This window comes from Pagrus pagrus, assembly GCF_965226575.1.
Source record: "Pagrus pagrus genome assembly, chromosome: 5".
Taxonomy (NCBI): domain Eukaryota; kingdom Metazoa; phylum Chordata; class Actinopteri; order Spariformes; family Sparidae; genus Pagrus; species Pagrus pagrus.
The window spans coordinates 6188861-6207041 of NC_140189.1; the positions used below are offsets into that span (position 1 = coordinate 6188861).

Consider the following 18181-nt stretch of genomic DNA (forward strand, 5'->3'; position numbering starts at 1 on the left):
CAACACTGTGGGCTGCTTTGTTTAAACGCGCTGTCGGTGCCAGACGGGTGGGGGTTGTTAACACAGAAGAAGACACAGACGGGATCGTTGTTTTATTTATGTTACGTCAAATAAAATGTATTGTTTTTCTTTCACAGTTTTAGATTTAAGGTGATATTTATCCTCATCTTTTTATTTTATATGTTTTAGTTTGCTAATTTATTATGTTTCATGACAGCTGGTGTGGTGAGGGTTAGGGTAAGATTACTGACACCAGATCCATGCACCCGAAGGACCCTTAAAGCCTGAAATTCACAATTATATCACTGGTTTTTGGTGATTTGATTGATTGCGATTTGAAATTTTTGCTAATTTTTCGCATAAGGTTTGGTGACACGCCGTTCACAACAATAAGCTGACTTGACATAGCTGACCTTTGAGGAAAACGAAGATGAAGAGTCCAAAATGGAGGAAGCTATCATAGCTTATTGCTGCGTGTCACCTCACCGTTAATGTCTCAAACTGCTTCACAAAAGAGACAAAGTTTACTCACGCTTATCAGCAGCCTGGTGCCCAGAACAACATATTGGCATTATACGTTTGTGCAAAGTACAGATATGTTAAATTTGTACGTTTCATTCGTCTCACATCAACATTTCTACAATACGTGTCATATCATGTTTAGATTTCATGCATATGAGCAGATGGCGAGACGACAGCCAAGCCAGAGACCACTGTTCAAGACTGCGTTCCAACATTTTAAGCGGGAAAATGACTGGATGTTTTTAATGAGATTTCAGGACATGTTCTTGTCAAGTTAGTGTTGACAGAAACAGGAATTTGAAACTAAAACATGAGCCCATAACCCAAACCCTGACTGTTTTTTCTCAAACCAAACCAAACCAAACCAAACCAAGGTTCAGTTCACCTTTTGCTGGTATCCTACGCTGCAATGATCATGTTGTTATAAAGGTAATAAAACCTGTGTTGCACAGATCTTTGAGAGAACAGAGAGACAAAGAATCAAAAATGGTAGAGGATATCGTAGCTTTTTAGCTTTGTGTCACCATCCTGTTTTCTTTGACTTCTGTTGTACATCAGCACGTGTATCGATTAAGCTGTGTGAACTTATTTTCCTTTTAGCAACTGAGCTGAAGAGCGATAGTGATATATTTCTTTTAGCAGACGTGCTCATCAAGCACTGAAATCAAAAATGCAGGTTCAAGACTTATTAGTTTGTATGAAAATTTAAATTTCTTAATGTTGAAACTGTTTAAAGTACAGTTTCTAAACTTTAGGTTTAGATAGATAGATAGATAGATAGATAGATAGATAGATAGGTTTAGGGAAGGATGATGTTTTGCCTTAAAATACCTTTCTGTCAGCACAAACCAGCTGGAAAATGTCCCGATGTCTCATTCAAAATAGTCAGTGATTTCACACTAACACATGTTGAAACACAGCCTGCTCATGTACATGTAATGTGACCGTGATATGACATGTTTTGTAGAAATGTCAATATGGTGCAATGACACATACACATCTGAACGTATCTGTTAACAGATTGTTAAATAAATGTGCTATAATCAATTACACATGAGGAGTCCCCTGTACGTATGCATTGTACTGCATTTTTTGTGTGTGATCTGAAATATAGATTCACAGTAACACTGTATATAACAGGAAACACTTCTTCTCACAGGCATCATCAAGCACTCAAACAAGCCTTCAGGGTTGAACTGGAGTGAAAACAACACATCGTCGTCCATCTTTCAGTTTCTCTACGTATGTCGTCCATTTACACTCTTATGATATAACAAAAACATGAAAATTATTTGATTTGATTGCCAAAGGGAACAAAAATAAAGCAGTTGTGCATCTATTTAATTTCCTGGAGATAAAAGCAAAGATCAAATGCTAATTGAAACATGAAAAAACAACAGATAATGTTTTCTATAGTAGTCAGGAGCACTAATAGAGCACAAAGTAAAACATATCACATGAAAAACATTCTCCTAACCACAAGAATGACAACCTCACAATGCAAACAAGCCCTCCAACCTCAAACATTGCAAATAAAATTAAAGTTAATTTAGTAAGTCTTCTCTAAAAGATGAGAAAACCCTGCCTCTGCCGCAGTATGTAATATCTCCATCAGGAATGTGGTGGTGAATAAAGGGTGTGTGAATCGTGGCACATATAAGCCTCAGCTATGCTAATCAACCCTCCCATTCCTGTGATCTCGATGCCTCTGTAATTAACCATGAGTACAAACTGCTTTTTACAGAGACCTTGATTAGCATGGCGGCAAAGTAGCTACAGTAAATATTGCTGAGAAATGTCAAGTAAAAGAAGAAAATGAATCCTCTCACAGACTGTAGCTGGGTCGTTAAAGATATTTCTCCGAGGCAGACTGGATACAGGAGGACGAGTCTGTCTGACAGTCGATGGATGTCGCTTCCTTTAATTGTGATTATCATTATTTCAGGTCAACTTCTCTTCAGTCTCACTTGACTATAACTATGATATGGTAATACATCAGCAACACAATGACCAGAATAAATGTTACGTTTCTACAAACCACAGATATGTTGAAGCTTTATATTTCTTTAGGTTTAGGATTTTCAGTTTTATCATGTGACAGCACTGTGCTTATGGTCTGGTTAGGTTTCATCGCCAGATAACACAGTTGGAAACACCTGTTGTTACTGCACCAAACACGGCTGGAGTTACGCTGATGTCGCTTAAAAAATAACTGGTTTCGTCGCCAAATAATGTCTCAATTCCAATTTAAAAATATCCAGTGGTTTCACACGCAGCCTTCTTGCCTAGCTGTCGCTTACACCATCTCCTTCGACACACAAAAACACGACCCAGTCAGCCCAGTTTTTTAATTGAACCTTTAATTGAATTGGAGAATGTTTCAACAACAGCTGGCAGATTGTGCTCCTTTGAAAACATCACTAGTTTGGCGCCTCTCCTCTCCGAGGACGTTTGAAAACAAATCTACAGTTATACAATTTCCCAACTTTCCTAACTAATTCTGCTTTCTCATTTTAGACTGGAAAAAAATAATAGCAACAGCACTCTCAGATGAACTCATGAAGATGTTGGGATGTGAAGGTGCTGTCAGAAGGGTTTATTACCAACGGTCCGTGACCGTAACTCCTGAAAGTGGTGGACAGAAAGTCTCGTTATCCAAACTACTCCCATACCAGTGCTTTATGTACATGTACCATCCATTTTAAGCTACTTTACTCTTCTTTTCCACCACTTTTCAGAAGGACATATTGAAGAGATACTATTCTCTCCACTACATACAGTATAATAGAGAGCTTAAGCTTCATGAAATTTGATCAACAAGTAAAATAAGCATTGTTATAAATTAAACTGTTGAAATGAGCTCCACCATGATGAGTTACATCAAACTTTTACTTGAATGCCTCAATAAGTACAAACTAATATGTTATACGCCTACTTTAAAATAGGAAGCAGCAAACTTATGATTTATGACCATTTTTGTGTGAGTCAAAGCATTCCTCTAAAAAAAAAAAAAAAACATTATTCAGTCATATACAGCGCTGCGCCTACTCACTACACAACTTACTGATTATTATGAGGTCAAACACAGATAAGTAATCTCCCTATCAATTTACTTTAATTCTAAACTTGTTCCAAGTATTTTATAAAAAAAACAAAAACGTTTCATTTTTCTTTTTCTGGTGCGGCATCCTTTCTCCTTTCTCAGAGCAAAATACAGACAATCATTTCTGAAGAATCCTTGAACAAAAAAAGATAAATTGAAACAGAATACGGCGGCTGTTTTTCATTTTTTTACTTCAGGTTTTTTATGATGTAGTTAAGGCAGAAAATAACTGTGATGATGGAGATGTTTTGCTGTGTCCTCCCCCCAAAAAAGCAGGTTAAATAAATTTTAAGGAATGCCTTTTAATTCTTTTTCAAATGATGCATTTGGATTAGCTCACTAAGCTGATGTACTGAAACTGAGGCGGCCATATGCAAAAAAACAACAACACATAATCCATATGTTTTGTGTCTAATATCACAGCACAGTAAGCTGCTTTGGATAACATCCCTCCACCACATGCTGCGTAGTGTTCACCAAACAGCCACTGTTGTAATAACAGCCTATATCTGTATATTTCACTCTACAGACTCCATTTTGTTGTGTTTCCCCTCTGCTCTCACTGCTCCTCAGTGGCGGGAAAAGCCTGCTCTCTGAATGAGCTCGAGCTCTCTTGGCCGTCACGTGCCGCTTCTCGCCTGTAGGTGGCGCTCAGAGCGCGAGGGACGGCCGCTTCCCGCCACTCAGCGGCAGGACGGAGCGGCGAGAGAGAGGTAGAGAGACATAGAGACAACATGGCTGAGGGAGGAGAGAGAGAGGGAGAGAGACATAGAAACGACACGGCTGAAAGAGGAGAGAGAGAGAGATGACAGAAAAAATGTAAAGATGGAGAAGCATCGAAACATTTATTTACTGTATGTGTGGAGGAAATGGAGGGAGAGCAGAGAGGTTTTAACGATTGGAATCACGCAGTATGGCGGCTGGTGAGTGTTTTTAATCAATTTAAACGCAGGTCATGACATTTTAAGTGATGGAGACTCGGACCTGTGACTCCGAGCTGACTCTGCCGCACACACTCACAGTTTGACGGGTGGAAAACACACACAAGAACCGGTTGGTCATTAAATGGCGTGTAGGAGAAGTCACCATAGAGAGAAAGAAATGACAGAAAATGTTGGGAAATCCACGAAGTTGTTGGGGAGGATGCTCTACCGCCTCCACGGTACAGTGTATGGAGAGTGTATGGGGGAGGGAGGGAGGTAGAGACCGGGAGGGAGGAGGGAGGAGGAGGAGGGAGGAGGAGGTAGCTCCAGCTCCAGCGCAGTCGTTTGGACTCACTCCACTTTCTCCTCACACACAGTGCAGCCGCGCGACCTGCTCCGTGCCGGACCGGGAGGCGGACAGAGTTTGAGGCGGCAGAGCGGCGACCGCGCGTCGGGTGGAAACTAACCGGACGACCGCTGCTGGCAACTCCCGGACCTACCGGACCTAGTGTTTCTTGCTTGGGTGATTTTTAACCGTTTTTCTCCCTTTTTTTTCTCCCTCCCTTGTCCCGGTGCTCCATCCGCTTCCAGCACCACCAGCACCACCAGCACCACATCCTCCACCTTCACTGTCTAGAGGAGGATGCTGTCGGTACAAAGCGCCCGGTGGTAACTAACCCGCACCCCTTCACGGAGTAGCAGTGAGTGACCCCGCTCCGGACGGGTCTTCCCCCGGCTGGGCTCCAGCTCCAGCCCCGGAGAGGAGAGCAGAGGAGAGGAGGGTTGACGCGCAGCAGCTCTGGTCACGACAGTAAAACTGGACAGAAATTGTGAGAGGATTTGGAGGAATAATTACCCCTGCCTGTCCGACTGGATTGTTTGATTTGTTTTGAGGTCTCTTTTTCGGCGTGGATTGTTAATTTCGGGGTTTTTTTCACCCCCCCGGAGGTTTGCTCCGCCTGGGTTACCGAGGAGGAGCGGAGCCTGTAGCTGGGCTGGAGCGCTCAGAGCTGGGGAACCGCGCGGCTCTCACCCGGTCCAGGTAGGAACTTCTCTCCGCAGACCCGGTGCACACACAATTACAACCCTACATCTTTACATAACACCCTCAGTGTGGCATATTTAACACATTTTCATGAGAATCCTGCTGTCAGTGAGCTGCTCTGCCGGAGACGCTTTACGCACGGTAATAGGAGTACTATATTCACTTTATTTTAAATCTCGCCTGCATGAACACTTGTGCCTTAATTAAAAAATACACTCGATGGAGCATAAATCTCTGCAGGCGCACTAACGATCGAGCAGCTGCCTTTTATTTTACACACTTGTTGGCCAAATAAACCCATTTAAAACGAATGAATGCTCATATTCGGAGCCTAATCTCCTCTGATGGGTATTTTACCTATATTACACTACAGTGCTATTGATCCGTATCGATCCCCTCCGTCCTCAACATTACCTCAACGTCTGTCAGTAATAAAATACAGCTTCCTGTGGGTCAATCCGGGCTTCCTAACCCCTCTCCAACTGAAAAATCACTACAGTAAATCCAGCTCGATGCGTTTCAGGATGGAAGTACAGTACAGCTCCCTATAGTGCGTATAGGAGCATCTCACAGTGGGGTTTCATTATGGCTCCATCTGAGGCTCTAAGAGTTCTGCAGGGACTCCCAGTCTATAGAGAGCAGAATATAAAATGGCAGTAAAAAGAAGAAGCTCATCATTATAATCAGAGGTTTGTCTTCCTAGTGTAATATTAGAGCTAATCTGCCTTCAGGGACTCCCGGGGCGGCTTAAAGCAACAATACAGCAGTCCATTCTTCAGAGGCTGCTCATAAACCAGTAAGGCGAGGGAGTATCTCTCTGCATATCTGTTTCTCTGTTGCACCTGAGGCCTCACGGGCACCTGTAGCATCAGACTTTTTTTTGCTGTATGTTCAGTTAACATGAGCTCAAATCCAAATAAAGGTGGAGGGGAGGGGGGTGGGCAGGTGGAGATGATAATCCACCACCTCAGAGCGACTGAGCGAGCGCACGTCACCAGCTGGGAATCCAGTCCGTCCGGTCCCTCCGGTCTCCGGTCCTCTGCTACTGCTGCTCTGGAGAAAGAGGATGGGCGTTCGACCTGCTCTACATGATAGGGAGGGAGGGAGAGAGAGAGAGGAAGGGAGGGTGAGGGGGAGTTGGGTATTTACATGCAAACTGCATCTGCTGTTCCCTGACAGAGAGTGAGCTGTAGTAAGGAAACGCCACCACCACCACCACCGCTTCTCAAACGTCCCCTTCAGGAGTGCCGTGCGTGCAAACGTTCAGCTGATGTACCGCGGAGCGCACAAGGGGAACTTGCGTGTTTCGGTTCCTGCACTTGACCTTTGACCCTGTTCCCCATTTCCCCCGTCACATCCATCTGACGATTTCTTGTGAAGTACTGGTGACATAAAGATGCGTAAACTGATCTGATGTTTGGTGAGATGAAACCAGCTCAGCGGGGCTGCTATATTTCCTGGAGCAGGCGTTTTCTTGGTGTTTCAAGCCTCTAAGAAAGATGTAATATTGTTGTTGTGGCTTTAAAATGCCGTTAAACCTTTTTATTGTTAGAAAAATGTTCCACAAAAAAGTCTCAGAGGTCCAGAGTGTGGTTCCCTCTGTGCTCTCCCACTGTAAACGTATATTCAGGTTTATTTTGCAGTAGAAGTGGATGAGTCTCTCAGAGGTTTGCGGCCAGTTTGGATGGCGGACCCTGCCGCCACCCGATCTCCCACCACCGCGGCGTCGAAGGGCGAGGTCTGAGGTCTGAGGTCTGATCAACCTTTGGGATCCCTCTCTGCCTCCTCTAATTTGTAGGAGCATCCGTCCAATTCTTACCAGATAAAACAACAACAAACCACACAGTCGTTCATTCACGGTGGCTCTGTGGGAGGGTGAGGCGGTGTGAGGTGGAGGATTAGCCAGTGGGGAGAGGAAAGGGAGGATGAGGAGGAGGTGGAGGGAGGTCGAACAGAGTCCGTTCTGCACATTTCAGCGTAAAAATTGAAGATCTGAGCGAGCCGTGTCGTTAATGCCGTCATTAAAATGGGGAGCTGGAAGAGTGGAAATGGGTTTGGTGTGTGAAATGGGAGCACACACACACACGTTCACTTCCCACTCTGCAGAAAAAGAGGCGTCCATGCTTCCGATTACAGAGTTTTCACGGCCGGTTTGGTTCAGGTGTGACAACAAGAAGCAAGAATGAGGAGACCGAAAACTCACAGAGGCAAAAATTATAGTGTTTGTACTTTGTATCTTTTTGTGTAAATTAATTTCTAATTCATCGTTTCTTCTTCTGTGGTGTCTGTGTATGGTTAACGAGCTGATCCTGGAAACCTTTGACATCTAAAAATCATTAACAAACACACTTTGGACAAGAGATTTTTGAAGGAAGTTTGGCCGCAGACGATTATTTAGACGATTGTGATATGATTCACGATTACTAGGCAATATCATTTTGATTAATCGTCGAGCTCTATTGGAGACACAACAAGGAAATTCTATGGCTTTAAATTTCTTCAGTTGTTTATGGTATGTCCTGGTCCATTTTTCATCCACACCAAAAACACAGAACCTACACACCAATAAACATTGACATTCCTATAAACTGCCACGTCTTGATTTAAACACAAAAATGCATGAATTTATCGTATACTGGGTGGAAAAAGCTTGCAATAACTACCCAAGTTGTATCTGAACGCTCTAATCGACCGAAGATGCCATGACAGCAACCAAAATCTGATGTCATCCACTCGAGGCAACTGTCATCATTCTGATAGTTTGATTTAAAACAAAAAACAGGTCATGGAGGTCACTAAAACCATTAGAAGTCATCCTGAGGGGATCATGAACATCCACGACCAGCTTCATAGAGATGTGTCTGTGGGTGGCAGACGGACACACAGATGTTGTCGTTTCCGGCTGTAAAAGCGACTAAAAGCATCTATATTGAGCCAACGTTATATTGCTCTATTGATTCTTTTTAAGCCAGTCGATAGAAATGAGGGTTGCAGGCAGTTAGACGGTCTGAAAACTCGCTGCCTGCTCACACTCTGAGCACCAGGTGTCATTTCACACCAACATGCAAAAACACACCCCTGCATATTTACAGTAGATGATGCATGAGCAGCTGTGCAGCATCTATTTTTTACTTTAGCTGCAACTGATGGCTGTTTTTATCATCGCTTCATCTTTCAGGCGTTTTTCAAACGTAGTCAGACATCTTGTTTCGTCCAAAACCAACAGATTTATTATTCGAATAAATTGCGTGTCATTTCAAATTCGTTCGAACTTGATTTTTTGAAAAAGTGACAGCCCTAGTCTTCGGTAGTATCAGTACTTTTAGTTTTATCTGTACTATGATTGTACTCCGCGATGACCTGTTAATGTCTAGATGTTAAATATCTGGCACTGATGCAGTGATCGCAACAGTCTTAGCGGCTGATTTTCGCTCAGAGACCTTGGTTGAGGGGTTGTGTTCAGCCTAAGGCTGCAACTAACAATTGCTATTATTATCTTCTTGATTCATTGATAAGATGTCTGGTCTATAAATTGTCCAAAAATTATGAAAAATGTCAATCAGTGTTTCATCCTCTAATGTCTTGTTTTGTCTAAAACCCAAAGATATTCAGTTTACTGTCATCGAGGAGATGGAAACCAAAAATATTCACATTTTAGAGGCTTGAATCAAGAATTTTGAGCTTTTTTTCCTATAATAAAAAATACTCAAACCGATTATCAAAACAGAACGCAATTAAATATGAGAATCCTGCAGATGTGTTGTCCAACAATGTCTGAACGCAAAAGACTGTATATCTGTTCTCTAAGTTGCGATAATTGTACAAACGGGGATATTGATGGAAATTGATCGTAGCGCATTCAGCCCAAGTTTAAGCATCAATACCAGAGCGGTACTTCTTAAGATACCTTACTTAAAGAAATAAAGGCTTGATTTAAATGTTTACTTGACAAACAAGATTTATTTCCAAGTGTAAAATGTTGTTTAAACACAGGCAGGTGTTCAAAAACTTTGCTTAAATAACAAAAATCTAAAATCGGCTGAAATTTTGAATGAAGTCTGGTACAATCTGATCAAAGAATAAGTAAACAATAGCGGTGTTTTCGAGTTATTCTTCATCAAAAGTACACATAATGTTTAATGTCAATTTTCTGACTGAGAACCTTCATCAACAATTTTCTTGTAGTGAGTTCATATTTGGCATATTTGAGAATTTTTCTTCTCTCAACGTAAATCTATATGAATTTAATTCATACAATGCAGTTTATTTTTTAACTGCTAAATGTCCCACTCAGTACGTATTTACTAATACAATTTTTCGACTTCATTTTGTCCCCATCCTCCTGCCGTAGTCCGACATGTGGAATAAATATGTTGCCGTGGATTTAAAAAACAGTGTTCTGATGACGCCTGATCTTTACTTCATACCAGCCTGCTGTTCATCTGCCATCCACTCCCATAATCCCCTTCTGCTGCTGCTGCTGCCAGTGGATCAGTGTGTGTGTGTATTAGAGGTTAGACAGCACTTCCTGTCAGTAGAGGAAGGACAAACGTTTGATCCCTGATCCGGTCAGTCCTGACACGGTGCCTGTGAGCAAGACGGAGACAATACACCGAAACCAGTCATGAAACCATTAAAACCAGTGAGTCATTTCGCAGTAATCCAAAGTTTCCTGTCTGACAGTAAAATGGCCGTCATGTGAAGCCGTGTCACAGCACAGTCACCTTCTTTTCATATCAGCATGAACACCTGATAGCTTTCTCTGCCGACACACAGAATATTTACACAAGGTGTGTCAGGTATGAGAAAACACCTGCTGCCCTGAGAAAGTCATTATTACAAATGATATATATGTGGAAGCAGTTTATATGATTGTTAGTGTTTTACTGTTTGCCGCTTGTGACCATTGGCTGTTTTCATAACTGTGTTAATATCTTTGTGAGGGCAGATATCAAACCTTTGTTTGTTTTTTTTTGGTCCGTACAAAAAAGTTCCTCATCTCAGAGTATAAATAATCTTTATCACAAACATTGGATGCCTATTCGATAAGTATTGCCATTTATAGTGATTTTTATTTGCTTTTCTAAAGACTAGAAATTCAATCATACGCTTTTAGAGGCTGTATATGTTATCATATTTTCAAAAACAATGCGCATCACATGTCGGTCAGTTTTATTTCGGCATTAAAAAAAGTGGTAAATGAAATGATATTTGAAGTAAAATGCTACATTTAGCTGGACCCAATCATCAAGCTAATACTATCAGAATGAAAAATGTAATTTTATGTTAAACATGCAAAGTAAAATGGAACGTTTGTTTAGATAATATTAGCGTAGGTTGCGGTGCTAATTTCGGTTGATGGTAATTCACATTATATTTTAGCATCGAGCTAATGGACTAAGCGCTAGTTATATAAAATCGATTTTAGGGATCGTATACTATATACAATAATATAATTATATAGGGATCGGATGGAGTTTACTGATTCTTTGATCAGACAGGAAAAACAAGGCTTCTCTTGTCAAGTGAAAATAAAAATCAAGGCTCTGCATCTAAAAATAAGGTATCCTCAAAGTATTGCTTTGATATTGATCGGAAACATAGGTATGGTATCGGCGCTACTAGCAAAACATTTCCATCAATGTCCATTTTTATACTATTATCACACCTTAGTCTTATGAAACAGATACGAACGATTTTGCCTTTAGACATGGTTGGACAGCATGTCTTTGTCTCGATTAGTTGTCACAATTAATCACCAATTACTTTTGATAATCTAATGATTGGTTTGAGTAAACAAGTTAATAATTCTCCGATTTCAGCTTCTTAATGTGAATATTTTTTTGTTTCTTGCTCTTCCATGACAATAAGATGAAAATCTTTAGGTTTGGACCAAATAAGACATCTGAGAACGCAAACAACTAATTGATTAATCAGGAAAATAATTGAGAAATGAATCAACAATGATAATAATGGTTTGTTACAGCCCTCGACTGAACTCCAATTAAAATCAAAACCTTTTCATACAGGTCTCTGGCATTTCTGCACACATAAACAGATGTCGCTAAGCTAAACTCACATACACACGTAGACACACACACACACACACACACACACAGGTGGTGTCAGGAGGCCGACCTGTTCAGGCAACAGTTGGCTGCTGCATCTGAATAGGGAGGATGTGTGTGTGTGCTAATCTGAATCAAACAATGGTGGTGAATGGAGTCATTAGAGTAATCCCCTTTGTGCTGCAGGGCGGGGGGACCACACACACACACACACACACACACATGAACACACACACGCCACACTGGACTGTCCAGAGAGCTCACCTGGACCATGAACATCCCGTCCTTGTGAGATCTGAAAACATCAAAGCATCTTTTGATTTTCTGTGTGTGTGTATGTGTGTGTGTGTGTGTGTGTGTGCGCACGCGTTCTATTTAATTCAAGCCAGAGTCTGGTATGTGTGAACTCGACATTCAGGTTACTGGAGTTTATATAAGGAACACACACCTGCAGACACACACGCACACACCCTGATATAAAGTTACTCACCTGTGCTGTCGGACAGAAACTTTCAGAACTAGTTTCCAGTTTGGCTGCTGGAAAGTTATCATATTATAATGGTTTGTAATTGGTCTGATGAGGTTTCTGTGTAATTATAGAAACACATTACTGCAATTAAAAATGATGCCAGCAGATTATTCAACCCTTTTATGTAACACGGAGGACTTTATTTGCTTTCTGTCACACAAACACGTTCACATCAAGAATATTGCACTAATTAGGTGAAATAAGCCGCAGCAGACTGCTGTGATTATATCATGTAGTTTGTCAGTGATTTTACCAAACTAATGAAGATTTTTTTTTTTTAATGTCTTGACCATCGTCGAAAGAATATATTTTCAAACTATTTGAATGAAGAATATGTTAACAAGGTTACAAATCTGACATTTGATGCAAACTTATACCAATGACACCTTTGGACAGTGATGGAATGTAACTAAGTACATTTACTCAAGTCCTGTACTTTAGTACAGTTTTGAGGTACTTTTACTTTATTTGACTATTTCCATTTTCTGCTGCATTTTGGAGGTAAATTGTGTACTTTTTACTCCACTATATTTACTTGATTACTGTAGTTACTAGTTACTTAGGAGATTTTATGCTGCATCAGAACCAAAGTAGCAAATTTTTAAATTATTATATTTTATCTGTTAAAGGATAAAAAAAAAGTCCCAAACTATCTTCATTATCGAACGGTGTAAAATTGGCAATATTTGAATGATACCCTGGTACTATACCTATGATGCCTTCTGACAGTGATGGAATGTAACTAAGTACATCTAATCAAGTATTGTATTCAAGTACAATCATGTCACATCTGAGCGTTTTTGATCTGCAGTGAGAAAATGGTGTGGTTACGTTGGGGGCGGGACTTATGTAAAGGAACCAATGGGCTGTTTGTTATGGAAATAAAGGCAGCAGTCAGTCAACGCTGCAGATGCTCAGTTCAGCAGAGAGAAGAAGAAGCGCAGCAGCTCATCTCACGGGATCTTTAGAGTTTAACCGGATCAGTAGTCCAGTTCTTCAGGTCAGTAGTCCAGTTCACGGGTCACTGGTCCAGTGTCATGTTCTGTGGTTTTTATTTTCAAGTATATTTAAAAATGATTTGGTGATTTAGTGATGGTTATGATAGAAATTTGTTAGAGAGGGTTGTTTAAAGCTTTTATATCTGTAGATGTATTCGTGGAACAAGCTATTTGTTTTGATTGCGATAAAATGACTAAGACTATGAAAAATGACTCAGTTTGTGGAAGAGTTGGTTTGTTGTCAAGCTCAGCTTACCTTAAATGGATTGTTTTATTGAATTTGGATGGCATTTTCCATGTTCGGTTTTCCTTTGGATAATTTTTTTTTTATGTTAAGGGAATAGTTCACCCTAAAATGGGAATCCACCCTCATGCTGATGGAAAGTTGGGTGAATTTTGCAGCATTCTCCCAAAGAACCGAAGTAGCTTGGGACTTGTTTTAAAACATAAGTAACACAAAATGGCTCCATGCAGATTGTCAAATGTAATCGAAGTCTGCAGAAGCCCAGAGATCCCAAATTCATTTTGAAAAGTTTTTATTTACACCTTTTTTAAGCCAAAATCTTAGCGGGGTGTAAATAATGTCCCTTGGAATCAAAACTTAGTTTACAGCAGTCGAGCTGTATAGAGGTATTTTATGGGTTTTTGTGAAGATCCAAAATGAAGTGTTTTGTGGACTACAAGACTTCACCTGACTTTCCATCAGCATGGGGGGGAGGAGATAATGTCTGACTCTTCATTTTTAGGTGAACTGTTCCTTTAAGTTTGTTATAGAGTATTAAAAGTGTTGCTGTGACATTTACAGCCGTGTTGCAGGTTAATGTTGTGTGATGTCGGGGCATCTGCAGCTCTGCACTCGTCTCTCTAATGTAATGTAATGTACAGTAGTTAAAGTGTGTGTGGTGCAGGTGGGACATTAACACGGAGACACACTCTGAATATCAATAGTGAACACACACACACACTCAGTGGGAGGTAACGGGGCCATTGAGCTGCTTTGTGATGTACAGACGAGCGCCATTGTCTGGACACGCCCTCTCTCTCTCTCCTCTGTGTCCTCTATTGTGAGTCTTTGTCGCTCGCCCGTTCCAGGAGTCAACCCCTCAAACAGTTACTGCCCGGCTGCTTACACATGGAAATGTTACTGTCCTCATACAGCCCTCTAATGTCTTTGTATTGGAACACACACACATACACACACACACTAGTTCCAGCTGCTCATACGCACACACACATACACACACAGATTGGCTGGTTGGTGAGAAAGTTTCTGACTGTGGGAAAAAGGACAAGCTGGACGATCTCCGGCTCACCCGACTGTCCCCGAGGAGACAATACACACACACACACACAGAGCGTACATTACATGTGAACAAACATGTTTCTTCTCACGACCCGGCGAGCTTTTTTAAGGACCGTCTGATTCCATATGTTAATGTTTACGCTGCGAGCCTCATGACTCACATGCCGTTATTAGCTCACAAGCTGCGTTCAAGTCAAGTTGTGAAGTTCAGTATTGCACAATTTTCTGTTTTTAAGATCTCCAAATGGATTATCTCTCATCAAATGCCTAAATATTGAGACAGAACTTCTGGGATGGACTTCTTCAGTTGGATGCTGAAGGAGTGGATCCCTACAATTTGTAGGGCTGGGTTAAAAAAAAAAAAAAAAGATCCCATGTTGGTTTTTAAATATGTGTCTTTCCCTGTAGATTCAGGTCAGAATACCCACCTAGCGCCAACTGTGGGCAGATTTTCCGTTTGGCAAGCAAATCTCTAAAGGCAATCCTCCATGGTACACTCACGTGCACCTCATGAACTCTGAAGTCTACATTGCTTTGTACAGCACAGCTCCTTGGACCCAACAGGGATTTCATGGTGCATTCAAGTGTGACTTTTAAACTCAGAAATCTATATTCAAATAGCCAGGAAGGTTGATAAAACAGGAACGCTTCTATTTTTCTTATTTTCCATTGTTGAGGTACATGGGCCTACATCTGTCATAAGACAACAATAACATGCCATTCATTTAGTTTTGGGCAGACTAACCACCAGGTTAGAGGGTTTCTCGTGCAAATTACAGCATAAACTCTCTCAGAATCTCAAATTGAATCTGAATAAGACATCAGTGGCGATACCCAGCTCTATACCATTGTTTTAAAAAGTTGAGTGACCCCATTAGCTTCTCAGCTTAACAAGCTGAGTTTTAGAAACTCAAACTGTGCAGCCAAACTTTATTTTAGATTCTAGAGTAGATCCAACTGTCTGCACAGAGACCAAATGTGTCAGGCTGTCTGAAATGATGCACAGGATGTGTAGAATATATCCTTTTGCTGGAATGATTCAGCCTTTAGTTTGAAGACTTTGTGCAGTCAAACATAAAGAATATGCAATAGATGTGTGACTGTCAGACCGAGAAAAATAAGGTCACGTCGCTTCATCCCGCGACGCGAAAATCCTCCAGCCTCCTTTCTTCCCTCATGTGGTGTGTTTCCTGGTTTATGTTAACCTGCAGGCAAAACATGAGGTCAGTGTTAAACAAACTCCTCTTTAGGACGCCGCCACGGTGTGTGGTTTCATGTTAACACACAAGGAAACACAAACATAGTTTATGTGTACGCATTTATCATTGATACAAATGTGTACTTTAACATGGAAAACCAGTCAGATATCATCTAGTTAGAGAGTTTAGGGATTTGTCTAAGGATTATTTTCATTTTTAGTCTATAAAATATCCATCAGAATTTTCCAGAGTGCAAATTGACGTCTTCATATTGTCCAACCAACAGTCCAAAACCCAAAGACTCTTTGTCTACTGTCATAAATGTAAAGAAAAGCAGTAAATCCTCACATTTAAGACACTGGAACCAGACAATGTTTGACATTTTTGCTTGAAAAATGATCAAAACGATGATACAATTATGAAAACATTTGAATTATTTACTTTTGATCCTCTAATCGTAAAAGTGCAGACAGTGTTTCATCTTTTTAAGACCGCAAACTATATTCATATAAGAGTATATCAGATGCATGCATCTAATAAAATATACATGTGGAGCTACACTAACATCAAAACATTGAAAAAAGTAAAGAAAATCAGTTGGCTGAAATCATTAAAAATTCAACATAGTATAAATTCAACATGGTCGTTCCTGTAGAAGATGTATATTTCTTCTCATCACGTCTTCCTCGTATAAGTACAGTACGTATCTACACCTCGTCTGACTGGTCGGTTCAGTTCAGTTCAGCGCAGACACACTGTTGTGTTCACTGGTGCGTCGGCAGACTGGACGTCGGCCAGTAATCAGTGTTGTTTCAGCTCCGTTTCCACGGTGACGTGTGAAATGCCACGGGGTCAGAGGTCAGAGGTCAGCTGTTTGGGGTATTTGGCAGCTCTGCAGAAAAATGTGAGAAAAGAAACACACACATTACACTGTAACACACACAGAGCTATTCACATTCACATTCACACCCTCGCTCACACACACACACACACACACTCACATGTGTACGGGGGTAATTAGGTGTGTGTGTGTCACAGCAGGGAGCCGCTACAACGACGTCGAACATTTGCTGCTTTCAGCCTCGCAGTTGTTGAGACTTTCTGCTTTTCTCTTTGAGTTTTTGGGACTTTTGTCACCATTTTCTGACCTTTTATAGACTTATAGTTCGATTGATTACATGTAAGAACAATAAACAGAGTAATCAGTAATGAAAATAATCAGTTGTTTCTCAGTTTTTGCATTTAATCACCGGAAACTGCTTCCCAGAACAGATCCTCCTCTGAGCTTCTTGTCTCCTTTATCTTTTTTAACAGTTCAGTCAAAAGTTCTCAAACTCCAGCAACAATCTTTCTAGTGGATATTTATGTTAACAAAATTCTTACTATGGACACACACTGAAGTAGGGCTGGGTGTTTCTGATTCGACAGATACCTTGACTTGAATGCCGGATCCTGAACGACTGAACTTTTTTCAACCCCAATTTTATGAAATCCTTTTGAACAAAGATTACATTACACATCCACTTGTCTCTGGGCGTAACCTGCATCGAGACAGCCAATCACCAGCACTGTTAGATCTTTCTTATTGACTCATTGGCTCACTGACGCTGATGAGATTAGGCATTGACATTTGATATTGAATAACAAATAAAAGTAAAAATTCAAAATGCAGCCCTGAGCTGTACTTTATTCATCCTTACCGACAGAAGTCCCTGAATCTCTTCGTCGCTCCTGTTAGCAGACATTTACGTTGGCGTTTTTGCCTCAATTACTGCAGTCGAATAAAAGTAACGTGAACGCTCGTTTGTGAATCGTCCACACATTGTCCTGCTCTATTCACACCTGGACTCAGTCCCACATTACAGACTTGTACATCAGAGCTATAGAGGAAATGTGCATTGTCACACAGCTCCTCCAGATGAGTTCAGGGTTGCAGTTCTCATGTGAAAAGGGGACTCTTGAGTTTTTCAGCGTATAGAAACAGACGACGGGTTCTGGTGTGTGAAGGGACATTTCGGTGTCGAAGTAACTTTATTGTCAATGCTGTCTGTGAACGACAGAAGCTGCTGGAGGAGTTCAGACTGTCGATTCATTTCATGTCACTGAATGAATGCGTACAAGGCCCGCTGACTCCTCTCTCACTCTGTAGGAGACTTAACAGGCTCAGAAAATACAAGCCTTCACTCCCCCACACACACACACACACACACACACACACACACACACACACAGTTGAGGCGTACACAGTAAAGTCGGTGTATCAGCGTTGCAGTGAGGATGAGGAGGAGGAGAGCAACGAGACTTCCTGCTTCCTGCTCAGCATGCCGGTCCATGTTGGATTGTGTGTGTGTGTGTGTGTGTGTGTGTGTGTGTGTGTGTTCCTCTCCAAATCAAGGACGCGAGGAGAAAAAAAAACTCTCCAGATTAACCTCGGCGACCCGCAGCCGAGAAACTCCTACAGCACGAAATACAGAGTGTGTGTCTGAGATGA

General features: G+C 41.2%; 1 protein-coding gene across 2 annotated transcripts in view; it reads left to right on the top strand.

The window, feature by feature from the left end:
* The first annotated feature begins 4328 nt into the window (after positions 1 to 4328).
* Positions 4329 to 18181, top strand: part of LOC311256850 (protocadherin-1-like) — a 222543-nt gene continuing 208690 nt past the window's right edge. Inside the window, exons 1-2 of one of the 2 annotated variants that reach the window (XM_084352228.1) lie at positions 4329 to 4548; positions 4926 to 5590. The gene's annotated coding sequence lies outside the window, so the exon portion shown is untranslated. The remainder of the gene's footprint in view (positions 4549 to 4925; positions 5591 to 18181) is intronic. The other variant, XM_084352229.1, reaches the window with a different exon arrangement.